Source organism: Dipodomys spectabilis, unplaced genomic scaffold (genome assembly GCF_019054845.1).
Source record: "Dipodomys spectabilis isolate Male_0828 unplaced genomic scaffold, ASM1905484v1 ptg000578l, whole genome shotgun sequence".
Classification (NCBI taxonomy): domain Eukaryota; kingdom Metazoa; phylum Chordata; class Mammalia; order Rodentia; family Heteromyidae; genus Dipodomys; species Dipodomys spectabilis.
In genome coordinates, this window is record NW_024871255.1 from 377889 (window position 1) to 393735 (window position 15847).

Genomic DNA, 15847 nt, shown 5'->3' on the forward strand with positions numbered 1-15847 from the left:
CACATGGTTATCTCAATAGACGCAGAAAAAGCATTCGACAAGATCCAACACCCCTTTATGATGAAGGTTTTGGAAAAATTAGGAATCCATGGAACATTCCTCAATACAATAAAGGCTGTATATGACAAACCTACAGCCAGCATTATACTCAATGGTGAAAAACTAAAGCCATTTCCTCTTAACTCAGGAACAAGACAAGGATGCCCACTCTCTCCACTTCTCTTCAATCTAGTATTAGAATTCCTAGCTACCGCAATAAGACAAGATACAGACATAAAGGGGATCCAAATAGGGAAAGAAGAAATAAAACTCTCCCTCTTTGCAGATGACATGATCTTGTATTTAAAGAATCCCATAGACTCCACTCCCAAATTACTCAAGCTGATTCAAAACTTTGGCAAAGTAGCAGGTTATAAAATTAACCCCCAAAAATCAATGGCTTTTCTGTATGCCAACAATGAGAAAAGTGTGACTGAAATTAGGAAAGCAACTCCATTTGTAATAGCCCCACAAAAAATAAAATACCTAGGAATTAACTTAACTAAAGAAGTGAAGGACCTCTATGATGAAAACTTCAAAATCTTGAAAAAGGAAATCAACACAGAACTTAAAAAATGGCAAAACCTCCCATGCTCCTGGATTGGAAAGATTAACATCGTGAAAATGGCAATACTTCCCAAGGCTATCTACAAATTCAACGCAATACCTATCAAAATTCCATCCTCATTCTTCAAGGAAATAGAAGAGGCAATCCAAAAATTCGTATGGAACAATAAAAGACCCCGAATAGCAAAAACGCTCCTCAACGGAAAGAACACTGCTGGAGGAATATCAATACCAAATTTCAAACTCTACTATAAAGCCATAGTAATCAAAACAGCTTGGTATTGGCATAAGAACAGACCTCAGGAACAATGGAATAGAATTGAAAACCCAGAAATGAACCTACAGACCTATAGCCATCTAATCTTCGATAAGGGAGCTAAAACAATAGAATGGAAGACAGACAGCCTCTTCAGTATAAGGTGCTGGCAAAACTATTTAACTACATGTAGAAAACTAAAGCTAGATCTTTATATATCACCCTGCACCAGAATCAACTCCAAATGGATCAAAGACCTTGAACTCAAAGCAGACACTTAAGTTAACTCCTTGCTATTTTATATTTTTGCGAATATTAAAAAGGTATTGCTTTCCTATTTTCAGCCTCACTGTTATTGTTATTGGAATACAGGTAAGCCATTGATTTCCGAGGGTTAATTTTATATTCTGCTAGTTTGCCAAAGTTTCTGATCAGCTCAAGTAACTTGGGAGTGGAGTCCGTGGGGTTCTTTAAATACAAGATCATGTCATCTGCAAAGAGGGATAGTTTTACTTCATCTTTCCCTATTTGGATTCCCTTTAAGTTTGTATCTTGTCTTATTGCCCCAGCTAGCATTCTAATACTAAGTTGAAGAGGAGTGGAGAGAGCAGATATCCTTATCTCATTCCTGAATTTATTTTATTTATTTAATTCATGCCCCAGTCATGGGGCATGAACTCTGGGCCTGGGCACTGTCCCGCCGCTCTTCAGCTCAAGGCTAACACTCTACCACTTGAGCCACAGCGCCACTTCCGGCTTTTATTCTTTTTGCTTATGTGGTGTTGAGGAATGGAACCCAGGGCCTCATGCATGCAAGGCAAGCGCTCTACCACTGAGCCACATTCCCAGCCCCTCATTCCTGAATTTATAAGCAATGATTTTAACTTTTTGCCATTAACTATAAGGCTGGCTGTAGGTTTGTCAATCCTTAGCAGAAAGAACAGTGCTGAAGCAATATCAGTTCCAAATGTCAAACTAGACTAAAAAGCCATAGTAATAAGAACAGCTTGATAATGGCACAAGAACAAACCTGAGGACCAATGGAAAAGGACTGAAGACTCAGAAATGAATCCATTGACCTATAGCCACCTAAGCTTTGACAAGGGACCTAAAAAAAATAGAGTGGAAAAAAGATAGCCTTTTCTGTAAATTGTGTTGGCAAAATTGGTTAAACACCTGTTAAACTAAAACTAGATCCGTATATATCGCCCTGCATCAGAATCAACTCCAAGTGGACAGAAGACCTTAAAATAAAAGCAGACACCATGAAAACTTTACATGAAGTAATAGGAGAAACTTTAGGGCTCTTTAGCACACGCCGAAATTTTCTTAATAGAGAACAAGAAACAAAACAAATCAAAGAAAGGTTGGGCAAATGGGATTGCATGAAACCGCAGAGGTTCTGCAAGGCAAAGGTCAAAGCTAACAAGAACTGTAGACAGCCCACGGACTGGGAGAAGATCTTCATGAGTCATAAAATGGACAAGGTCTTATATCTAAAATATACTTAGGACTTAAAAAATTAAATTCCCCAACAACAAATCATCAAAGAAACAACTGCTGGATAACTCAGTGGGCTAACGACTTAAAGAGAGATTTCTCTGAAGAGGAAATGAAAATGCCCATTAGACACATGAAGAAATGCTCAGCTTTTCTAGCCATAAAAGAAATGCAAATCAAGATAGCATTGAGATCACACATCATTCCAGTTAGAATGTCTATAATCAAGAAATGTAATAATTACAGATGTTGGCGGGAACCCTACTGCATTGTTAGTGGGAATGTAATCTTGTTCAACCACATTGGAAAGAAGTATGGAAGTTCTTCAAAAGACTACACATAGAGCTCCCTATGACCCAGCAATGCCACTTTTGGGCATTTACCCAAATGATCACAAACAAGGTCATACCAAAGCTACCAGCACAACCATGTTTGTTGCAGCATTACTCACTATAGCTCACTATAGTTATGATATGGAACCAACCCTGATTCCCCTCAGTAGATGAATGGATCTAGAAAATGTGACACACACACACACACACACACACACACACACACACACACACACACACACAATGGAATTCTATGCCTCCATTAGAAAGAATGACAATGCCCCATTTGTTAGGAAATGGAAAGACTTGTTAAAAATTATATTAAGTGAAGTAAGCCAGGCCCAGAGAAACATAGGTCCCATACTTTCCCTTATTTGCAAGGACTAGTACATGTCTAGGACAAGCAGAAAAGATCAAAAGTTATGTTATTATGACCACATAAGTTGATGTTAAGTGAAATATACCCCAAGTCAGTCTTGGTTTTGTTTTTAGTATACTTATAATGCACTATGTGATTCTTTTGTAGGTTCATCCACCCACGGTATAATCCCTGTTTTCATTGTATTTGATTCCAATGTTCTGCATCTTGTATATTCACTTTTGTGATTTGGGGAGTGGAAAGGATATAGCAAAATGCTTAAATGGGGCTGCAGGTTGACCCATTGTGATGAAGAGATGTACAGGACACTATGTAGAAAATGAATTTACAATGTCAGGCAGGGATTGAGGAGGGAGGAGTTGGAGAGGTGGGGAGGGAAGGGATGGTAGGGAAAAAAACAAGGAGGAGGTAACAATGCTTGATAGGAAATGTACTCATTACCCTACTCATGTAACTGAACCCCCTCTGTACAGTATTTTTACAATAAAATATATTAAATAATCTCTGCCTGTTGTAGATTTCCAGTGCTGCCCTCGGCATTGAATTTTTTGCCTTTTCTGGATGTGGTTAGGTCCACCTGCCCAGTGGATCAGTAGTCTTCAAGGCATCTTGGTCCTGAAATGGGACTTGGATTATCCAGTGGTGGTTGGAACCGGGCCAAGGACAATGCAAAGACCACTTCCAGGGCATGGCTTCTTCATTGCCCATTCAACTAGGATTGCAAGCAGTATTTCTCTGAATTTGACTCCAGAAAACAATCACTGAACCAAAAGGCAAGGCCGCCAAACACCTATCCTCCTCCCCCCATTCCCTGCTTGTCCCTCCTTGGGAAAGTACAAAATAATTTCGCAGGTTTTGGCAAAGACACAAATTGCCCACCACCTCCCCTGGTAAACTAGGTTTCAAGTCACTAAGTCATGTAAACGGATAATGCCGCACTCATTCTGGACAACCTCTTCGGGTTGTTTGATGCTTTAATTTTTGTTGTTGTGGTTGTTGGTAGGGGGGCCTGAACTTTGGGTCTGGGCACTGTCCCTGAGCTCTTCAGCTCAAGGCTATATCACTTGAGTGACAGCGCCACTTCCAGTTTTTTCTGCTTAGGTGGTGCAGAGGAATTGAAACCAGGACCTCATTCATGCAAGACAAGCACTCTACCACTGAGTCTTCTTCCCATCCCTAATGCTTAAATTTTTTTAAATTTCGTTTTGTCAGTCTTGGGGCTTGAACTCAGGGACTGGGTTTGAACATATCCCTGAGTTCTTCAGCTCAAGGGAAGCCTTCTTCCACTTGAGCCACAGTGCCACTTCCTGTTTGGAGATAAGTGTCTCACAGACTTTCCTGTCAGGGTTTGCTTTGAACCATGAAATTTTAAATTATATTTCTTCCAGGTGTTTATTGGAACATTACAGTTTTCTGGAATTTAAAGTTTTCTGTAAACATTTGTCTTCAAGTAATTCAACAGCATTAAATATTACATTTACAAGCTGTCCTGTAGCACATCCATTTTGAAATTATTATGTTAAGATGAAATTCTTATTCTTTGTAGAAAAAAACCATTAAACTCCAAATGAGAACATGCTAATTTCAGCTGCATTGAGTCTCCTTCCTCTTTTTTTTTCTCTCCATTATCTTTTCTTGTTTTGGAAAAAGTGTCATGGACTCTCCAACCATTCAAAAGGAAGTTTATTCCATTAATTTAATAGAAAAGAATCCAATCTTCCTGCATCTCAGGGCAACTTTAGGTATAATGTTAATCTGATAATTCACATCATTTAATTTTCAGTCATTTTGATAATTTTTTTGTTAAACCATTCATTAAACAGCTACCAAAAAGCAAGAATAAAAATAATGTTCTGCTTTCTAAGAAGGTTTAAAAAGCTAGTAATTCAACAAAACACATTCTATTCTTCCAAGATTCCATGGTGAAAAATTTCTCTTTCATCATAGCTCTTACCACTGACTCCTTCCCATCAAACTTGCAGCTTTCTTCAGTTTTTTTGTTCCAGCTTTCATTTTGGTACTAGTATCAGTAATCTCCTTGTAGTATTTGACAATGAAATTCCATTTGTTGTTAGAGAGCTCAATTCATATTGCCAAAGGCAGCCTCATGAGCATAACATTGAACATAAAATATTGAATATCATTAACGTGATCATATGCAACTATTTCATAAATTAATATAAGTACCACACAAAGGTGCATCTTCATATAATTTTTAAAATGCAAAGTAGTTACATATCTATGTCAAAAAATAATTCAGATCACTAGTAGAAGGGACTAAGCTAAACCTATTGCATCATCCCCAATATCTTTGTAAAACTTTTTCTCATTAACTTTCACCTTAGGGCTTTCTTTTCCTAGCAACAAGTTGTCAGTTGATATCCTTGGATATTAGTCACCTCTGAGTAACCTCATTTCTTTCCACAGCCAGTAAATCCCTTGTGTTAAATACCTGAAGAATAATGTCCCAATGTGCCTGCAAGAGGAGTACCCAAGTTGACTGTCTGTGCCCACAATTCCCTTGTTTTGTTTGGGAATGTGGTATCAGAGACAAGGGTGTCGGGGTCAAGTGGCTGGAACCATGGTGTTATGAATTATGGGTAGCAGAAAAGAGTAGCAGAGACTAGGATACCAGGGAAAGGGTAATTGTGACTGTAATAACTGAGTTGAAGTGGCAGGAAATTGGGTAGCAGCAACAGCTTTGCAAGGGTTGGGGTAGCTAATACAGGCATCCAGAAGAGTTTAGCAGGGACAAGAAAGCATAGACAAAGTGAAAGAGTAAAAGTTGTGAGGGATTGTGGGGCACAATCAGGGTAAAAAGGTCATGAGTGTGCAAACTGGGTAGCTAGTACTATGGTAGAAGCAATTGTCATGGTGGACTGATGTGGTGCAGAGCTCTGGGTTTGCCTCTCCACTTTTAGCTCTTAGATCTTTAGGGAAACTACCTCTAGCAGCTCAGCTCATTATCAGCTTTTTTTTTTTTTGTCGGTCATGGGCTTGAACTCTGGGTCTGAGTGCTGTCCCTCACCTCTTCAGCTCAATGCGAGTGCTTTACCATTAGAGCTACAGTGCCACTTCCGGTTTTCTGGTGGTTTATTGAAGATAAGAGTTTCACAGACTTTCCTGCCCAGGCTGGCTTTGAACCTCGATCCTCAGATCTCAGCCTCCTGAGTAGCTAGGATTACAGGTGTGAGGCACCGGCACCCAGTGAGAAGTGAATGTTTCTACTGTATCATTGCTAAATATTTTTGGATAGATTCCTAATCCTATTTTCACTGGGTTTTGTGGCATTGTGTTTTTGCTTTAATGAGGGACCTCCATACAGATTTTCAGAGCAATTACAAGAGTTTGAAGATATCCTATAATATGTGGATATTAGATCAAAATTTAAATATATCAATGAACACATACAGGACTATTATATATAGTTTATAATTTGAAGAAATTTTAAGAAGGCAACAGTTGTGGGAAAAGAAAATTTTAGAAGCTTAATAACAAACATACAGACATGGAAAAATACAAAAACAGGTGCAATAATTAGTGCTAATAGTTACAAAACATTTTCCTCGTTTTAAAAATGAAACTATTAAAATAATACTTAACATAAAATAAATATACCTTGGAAGAAAATGTACCATAGACATAGTTTTCCCCATAATTTGTTTTATTTTTATAACAAATGGATTAAAAGAAAATGTAATTACATGTCTGAAGATGATAACACTTTCAAGTGTCATTGATAGAATCTAGCAAAGGAAAATAACAGAAAAGTAGAGAGTAAGAACAACCTGGCTATGGATGAAGATACTGAGAACTTTGTGAATGTGCTCCATTTTCCTCATTAAAATAGAGCTAGGACAGTAGCTTTTGACAGAACACTTGTAATGTAGTCAGAGCAGTGGAGTTACTAATTAGGTAGTAATTTATTACTTTTATTCCCTAATCTTATGATGTGATTCCCAAATGATGTGAGTGATCCTAGATTTTCTGAGCCCTTTTTTCACCCAAAGTTTCTAATTCCTCCCCGTGCCAATGATTCTTCTGCTTTTCTCATTTCTCCTTGTTTCTGAACTCAACTCCTATGACCATTTTGTTCATGAGAAAGAGCTGGAGAAATATGAGGATGGCCTGGAGTCTGAGCTAACATCCACTCCAGCTTGAAGGATCTGGTGAAGGACCTACACCTGGGCCTCATAATCAGATATTAATTGAACTCTTTGGATATGGAGAAACTCACCGCACCCTCCTCCTCCCCTCCCACCCCCCCGGGCAGAATCTGTAATTCCTTGGCTTTCTCTGAAGAGATTTGGTACTAGGGCACAATTCAGAGAATAAGCTTTCCCACCACCCACCACAGCCTTGTCAGGAGGAATAGGTTCAAAACTAAAAGTGGCCTCAGTTCCCACAGGGCCAGTCAGAAGCCAAGAGATCACACTTTTCTCCTCATTAGGGATCTTCTGGTAGGAATAGAGTCTGGGCAAAGTCTAAGATGGAGATTAAGTGAGACTGGACCTATGGAGGACACAAAAGAATGACCCTGTCTTTGACTACAAGTGAGTTGTGTAGTGAGACATGACAACTTCCTTCATATATGAAAATTCACTAGGTGTTATCTCACCGCCTCTTTGCAGGAGGTCAGTTTCCCCAAAGGAGAAGTTGTTAAATGTTGTGACTGCCAGTTTGCTCTCTAGGCTCTTGTCTCTTCCACCCCTTCCCATGCCAGGAATGCATTGCTTCTTTCAGGCACTCAACTACTTGTCCTGACTCCTAGGCAGGAATACTGTAGGCAATTATTTGGCTAACCTCTTGTATTTGAGGTAGAATAAGCCTAGGCTCTGCTTATGCCAAGAGGTAGGTGCAAGAAGCTGAGTATAAGCTCATATTTGTACAGAAAAACAATCATATTGAAAAAATTAAATGAAATTTATAGTTGAGTGATTTAGGGTTTATACCCACTAAATTTAGTTAATTATTAGTAACACACCTAGAACAATGGATAAGGAAGAGAACAGTCAAGTAGGTTCAAAATAAGATGGAAAAGACACACTATAGCCATAAGAGGAGATGAGAGTGTGAAGGAACTATTGGCATAGTTCCATTTACTATCTTAGGAGTGACCTTGGATAGGAGGCTTTTAGAATAATATCTGAAAGAGAGGTACTTGCTGGGCCCTGGTGGCCTACATCTGTAATCCAAGCTACCCAGGATGGCGGGATCTGAGTATTATGATTCAAAGCAAGCCCAGGAAGAAAAATCCAGAAGTAGTACTGTGGCTCAAGTGGTAGATCACTAGCCTGGAGGTCAGGGACACTGCCTAGTCCCTGAGTTCAAGCTTCAGCATCAGCAAAACAACAACAACAAAACAATAATGATAAAAGAAGTAAAAGAAGGACTTAACGATATGCTATGGAATGATGATTCTGTGTAAGTGTTTAGGGAACATAAAAGGAGACAAAATTTGGAGCAAAATGATACCTACTAATCAAGGATGCAAAGCAAATGCCAAATTCCTCTTCTCGAAAACTACCAAACTTGGGCTGGGAAGGTGGCTCAGTGGTTAGAGTGCTTGCCTTACATGCATGAGGCCCTGGGTTCGATTCCTCAGCCAGAAGTGGTGCTATGGCCCCAAAGAAACATAGGTCCCATGATTTCCCTTATTTGCAATATCTAGTATATGTATGAGTCAAGCAGAAAAGGTCAGATAAGGTGATGTTAGGAAAATGAACCCTAAGATATGCATTTAAATGTTTTTTTTTTTCTTTCATGCATTTGTTTCTAATGCATTTATAAGATTATTTCTTTTTGCTTTGTGTGTCCCTCCCCCACAGTATAACCCCAGTTTTCACTGTATTTGATGTCAGTATAATTTGTGGAGGGGAAGGGGAAAAACTAGTCGTTTAAATAAGGATACAGGTGGACCCGTTGCAACAATGAGAAGTACAAGTTGTCATGTCAAAAACGAACTTTACAACTTTGGTGGGGGGGGGGGGATTGAGTGGGGGGGCCGGAGGGTGGCTGGGAAGGAATGGGAAGGGTAAACAAAGAAGGAGGCTACAATAATTGATAAGAAATGTACTCATTATCTTGTCCATGTAATTGTAACTCCTCTGTACAGTATTTTCACAATAAAAAATATTAAAAAAAAAAAAAAGAAGTGGTGCTATGGCTTGAGTGGTTGAGCACTAGCCCTGAGGTGAAGAGGTGAGGGACAGCACCCAGGCCCAGAGTTAGGCCCCATTACCACCCCCCCCAAAAAAAACCCAAACAAATTTCCAAACATCTTTTCTCATAATTGAGGAGAGGCTTCTTTTAAAGGAATTCTCCTTATCTAGCTCAAGGTCCTCAGAACTTCAGTATACTTTTCCTATTGAGATGTAATGCATCTAAATCTACTGAACTTAATCATGGCTAGGAACGTATGGACATTGATACGTTTATTGTATTTTTCCTTACAAATATATACTACTGTCAGGTATTGTATATAGCATATATTATAATATGCAATATATTATACGTTATATATAATATATTGAATATATTATATATAACATATATTATATATTAACAGTCTTTCTAATTTTAGTGTTAGGAGCAAGCAATATATTGAAAGATAAATGCTTGAATCGCTGAGTAATTTCTCAACCACTGGACAGTTCCAGGTTTAATTCTTATTACCCAAAGAGCAACATAAGAAAGTGATGCCCATGGAGGTGGTTCCTGGATTTTGGAAACTGTGATCTGCATATATATGTATATATATATATATATATACATATATATGCATATATATATGATATTGTTTTACTAGTGAATGTGTAAAACTATAGCAACAGATAAACAAGTGATCATCTATGTGCACACACACTCAATCACTTATAAGTATAAGAAAATCTTTTCTATGGTCCCTATTCACCTACACAGAGAGTACATGAGTTGCCCTTGAATTGTCCTGGAAGTTCTTTATCTGGCTACAGTAGTTTCACATCTTTTGTTTTCTAAGTAGCCAGATGTTATGTGTTCAACAACAATACTTGTTACAGGCAAAAGTATCCACCTTGAAACACAGAGGAACTTGGATTTCAGAAATGCCACAAATAAGTGGGAGGTACAACAGTACTTTTCAAAATAGAATAGATTACATATGTATTAGGAAGTTTGTAAGAAAAATAACTTCAATGTAGGATTAAACACTTGAAGAAAACTTCAGTTTAGATTACGTATAGCCAGGTGCTGGTAGCTCATGCCTGTAATCTTGGCTAATCTGGAGGCTGATATCTGAGGATCACAGTTCAAAGCCAGCTTGGGCAGAAAAGTTCCCTTGAGACACTTATCACCAACTAATCACACATGACTAAAATTGATACTGTGGCTCAATGTTGTAGAGAGCTAACTTTGAGCCAAAGACCTCAGGAACAGTGCCCAGGGCCCTAGTTCAAACTCTGCAATAGACAATAAATTAAAATAAAAAATAAATTACATATGATTTATTACCAACTCTGTACAAGGAAAATAAGATATGACACATGGCAACATATGACTTCAAGGTACAAAGTTCCAGGGCATTTCCCCACTCTTAAGAACTAGAAGTAATCCATATGAAAAAAAATAAAACGATGAATGATTTATACCAAATTTCAAAACATACTATATGTTATACAAAGAAAATGCAATAAACATGCATTTCACAGTCTAGTAACATGATATGGTATAAGGAATCTGATTAACTGATTCATCAAAATCAATACAATGCAGTTAAAACATCCAGTATCTCAGGTGTCAACTTAGCAGAATACTTTCAATGTATGATGGCTATTTTGTATATTATCCAGCCCTATCTATCCCACAACGGCAGAAGGCTCTTCATGAGAAATTCCAGAGACCAGTCTACTGTGAGTGCTCAATGTATACCTGTTCCCGTTCTCTGTCATTCGGGCATGTGATAGACTGAATATCTGGTAACTTGCCAAAAGCACAATTTGGGACTGGCTTCCAGTGATGATATTTTAGTTCTCAGAAAAAAAAAGGGAAATTGAAGACAGAGGGAAAATCTACCAGATCCCTGAAAGATTTCTATCATTGTGCTAAAGCTGTACCCTTCTACTGACACTTGAACAAACTACAGTAATTGTCACTCCAACTACATGTCCAAAAAATGGCTTTCCAAATATTGATCTGGTTTCACTTTGATATATCAAGACACACTATTGTGGCCCCTTTTTACTTAAACTATCAGCTATGGTTGGCCCAAGGAATAGTTGACCTTACCAATTTCTTAAATTTTAGGTCATCACACAATCACTTCATAGCACTTAAACATTAAAAATACCTATCCCTATAAGTCTGCATTACATCCTTATTAGTTTTTCTTCATTTGTCATGTTTTATATATTTGTGTATCTCAGGGCTTAGTTCTGTAATCTTCCTTCTCATGATTGTTACCATTGAGTACATGTAACTATTTCTGTTTTTTTCCTCCAGCTCTGTTCTTTCTTTAATTCAAGTCCTTTATAGCATCCTGTCTACTGACAACTCCTAGCTGCTGATTTTAAGAAACTCAGAAGATCCCAAAGTGAGCTTTGATCTTTATCTACAAACCTATCCCTCATTATTATTCGATTAAGTGACAACTCTTCTAGTTGTCTTGTCAAAATACCTTCGGGTCACTTCAGACTTACATACTTCTTCACACCTCATATGTAATCTATGACCAGGTTTTGACAAATTAACTCACAGGATATTTTAGGAACCATGTATATGTATATATAGTATATGAGTGCTAATACTGTGACTTAAATTAGGGGCCTAGGTTCTTTTACTTTTCTTTTATGCTCAGGCTGCCAGTCTTCCATTTGAGCCACAGCTCCACTTTTAGCTTTTTGGTTCTTAGTTGAAGATAAGTGTCTCATGGTTCATTTCCCTAGTCTAGCTTAAATCTATGATCTTCTGTTTCCAGACTTTTAAATAGCTAGATTTAAAAGCATGCACTACTAAAAGCACCCCTATTATATTTAAATTAACAATAAATTTAAAGAACGAATATTTATAGTATTTTCAAATCAGTATGTTTTCATTTACACTAAAACACAACCAAAGAACCTCTGAATATACCAGTGCTCAAGTGCCAGCCACAGATTCTTTGCTGGGATGATATCATCTACACGCTCTTCACTGAAGTTGATGAAGGGCTGATAAGGATGAAGACAAGCAACATTACCCAGAAAGTATCACAAAGTGTTTGCTGTAGATAACTGTAGCCAATCTTAGAGGATGTTGATAGTGATGAGGAGAATATTTGAAGGTGAATATGTGATTACACAGGTGTGCTTGATGATATATGTTTATAGCATAGTTTACATATTGTTGAAAATGAGATAGTTAAGATAGGGATCTTGTCATTCCTTGTATCCTTCACAGTATAATATTAAAACCAGTTTTATACGTATATTATTTATAGTAATTATAGAATATCCCTAATTATGCATATATTATAAATATATTATTTGTATATTATGTAATATAGTATATTATATGTATTATGCACACATAAATTAATTTTTCTACTTGTCTGTCCAGGAATTAAACTAGCAATATCTTTGAAAATTGATAGTAAAGTAGGGTCCTTACAATTTCAATTGCAATATATAGTTTTCTCCAATAAGTAGTTATTTATTCTGAATTGGTTTAGAATTGGACTATCAAAATATAATTGAACATTCAAAAATAATTATGTACGAACCTACCAAGGATGGAATTAAAAAATTTAACATGACTAAAATCTGCAATCCAAGCTATTTAGGGGCTGAGTTCTGAAGATAGCTATATGAAGCTAGCCTGAGTGAAATGGATCAGGGACAACACCCAGAACATAGTTCAAGTCTTAGTATTGGCACAAAAATAACTTATGTGACTACAACTTACAAATATATTTATATAAATAAAGTTGTCATTCCTTCTATCCTTCACAGTATAATACTAAAACCAGTTTTATACATATATTATTTATAGTAGTTATAGAATATCAGTAATGATACATACATTATAACTATATCATTCATATGTTATGTAATAGCATACATTACATATATTACGCACACCTAATTCAAACTGATATCACTAATATCCATTAAATTGATACATGTTTTAGAATACGGAACAGATTTTCTTTGGTACAACAAGGAAGTAAGGAGCCACAAAAATTACTTGTTTGGATTATATATCCACAACAAACTATTCCCTGTATATTCAAGGTACTTAATGCTAAAAGCCTGTGTTCATCAGCACAAGTGTCTTTGACATGGATTTGTTCTCCTTAAGCAATTACTCCAGGAATAATAAACAGTGGAAGCTGAATGATGTTCATTCAAGTATTTCTTTTGAAATTAAACCAATCTTTATTTGGTATAAAGATAATTTACAATATCATTACCCACACCCTTTTCATTTAAAAATATTTATATTCTGTAGCAATGTCATTGCCGTTATTTCCATAATTAGGAAGATAATGTGGGTTCATCTGCTCCATAGCTCTTGAAAGGTAATGAATGTGACACAGAATATCCTCAGATATGCCTGGTGGAAACCTGGATTTGAATTATGGGTCTAAAACAACTGATCAGTCTTAGGTACTTAGGAAATTTGTTTAGCCTTATGCCTACTTCTGTTTTTAATAAAATACTTAATTCATTTCTTAACTTGAAAAATACTCATGAGCACTAAAATTACCCTAATGCAGGTGCAGTGCTTGGAATAGTGTCTGCACATTGTATAGACACCAGCTTCCATTGTGTAGAAATCAGCTTCCAGGGGCTGGGAAGGTGGCTCAGTGGTAGAGCGCTTGCCTTGCATGCTCGAGGCCCTGGGTTCGATTCTTCAGCACCACATAAGCAAAGAGAAAAAAGCCGGAAGTGGTGCTGTGGCTCAAGTGGTAGAGCGCTAGCCTTGAGCTGAATAGCTGAGGGACAGCACCCAGGCCCAGAGTTCAGGCCCCACCACCGGACCAAAAAAAGAAATCAGCTTCCATCAACATGATCACAGCATTCTTCCTGAAGGCCTTAAGAAATACATACTTAATTGATATAAATATCTGTGAAAAACTGTCTTTACTTAAAAAAAAGTCTTTTCTTCATATGAAACAATGAAAGCAATGTTGGGGTTGTCCAGTGGCTTTTACTCTGAGGGAGGTTTGCCTAAATTTCATTCTTACTCGATTAGTGGTAGCAGTAGCATTCTTTAGTGCTACCTTTCATGTTTCTAGTTCTGTGTTCCATTTGGAATACCATTGTAACTTAGTTTATAATCTTTGTTGTCAGAATAAATAAACTACAACTGCTGAAGTTTTCAATAAAGAGTCAACGCATTACATTTGTGGGGGGGGGTCCCGTCGTGGGGCATGAACTCTGGGCCTGGGCACTGTCCCTCAACTCTTCAGCTCAAGGCTAGCAAGCTACCACTTGAGCCATAGCACCACTTCTGCCTTTTTTTTTTCTGCTTATGTGGTGCTGAGGAATCGAACCCAGGGCCTCATGCATGGTAATAACGGCAATGACATTGCTACAGAATATAAATATTTTAAATGAAAAGGGTGTAGGTAATGACATTGTAAGTGATCTTTATAGCAAATAAAGATTGGTTTAATTTCTAAAGAAATACTTGAATTAACATCATTCAGTTCCACTGTTTATTATTCCTGGAGTAATTGCTTAAGGAGAACAAATCCATGTCAAAGCGCTCTACCACTGGGCCACCATCCCAGCTCTGCATTACATTTTATATGCTTAATACTTTCCTGAAATTATTCCTTTTGGATTAAATATCCCAACAAAACTATTTTTTATGATTTCTTATATGATTTATATAGATTTCTTATGCGATTCTTATATGATTTCTTAGAGATCCATAAACAAAACAGCTCAGAACAGGAAAATAGTAGGTAAGAAGTCATAAAAAATACTATTATAGTGGTCTTAATGGCTAAGTGTAAAGAATATGTAACAAAACTGTTGGAAGATTTATTTGCTCTTTTTGCTATTCTCTCCCCTTCTCTGTAGAAAGGTTCTCACTATGAAGTGCCAAGTAGTCTGGACCTTTCAAGCCTTGTCTCAGTCACAGAAGTGATGGGATTAGAGACATGTGCTCCCATGGCTGGCTTTTAGGAAGTTCACAATAAAGTAATACCAATACACATAAAGAAACTTTTGTGAGTGCTGTTTATTCACTTCTTCAATGCCAAAATTAAATTCATATGTCAAAACATCAAATTACTTACATTATAATATATGCAGTTCAACTGGTATCACTAACACCTCCATAAATCAAATGCAAACTAAAAGCTCCACTTCAAAAACCAACATCTAAGGCAGTGTTGGAAATACAAGAAGATGCACAACAAATCTAAAGGAGTGAGATCTTTAACACTGGCAATGAGCAGTGATAGCTGAATTTTTAACCAGGCTTGAAAAGTTCGGGTGTCAATTAACTATGTGATTAGAGTTGCAGAGTTGACCTTGGTATCAAGATTGAAGGTAAAATTCAAAGGCAGCTAAGATTGCTGCAGTATTGTGGCTCAATACAGTGTGACCCTGTCTGATAATGGTAAAGCACAGAGTAGAAGCTAAGTCAGTAAAATGTATAGGAAGGATTCTCCACTGAGAATAATTGCAGGAGGTGATCATCACTCTTGCATTGAAAATGTGTAGCCCATCATTCTACTTTAAGCTCTAGCGTGTTTCTGATCTGAAGATAATTATAACATACCAATGTGCCGTAAGTGCTGAG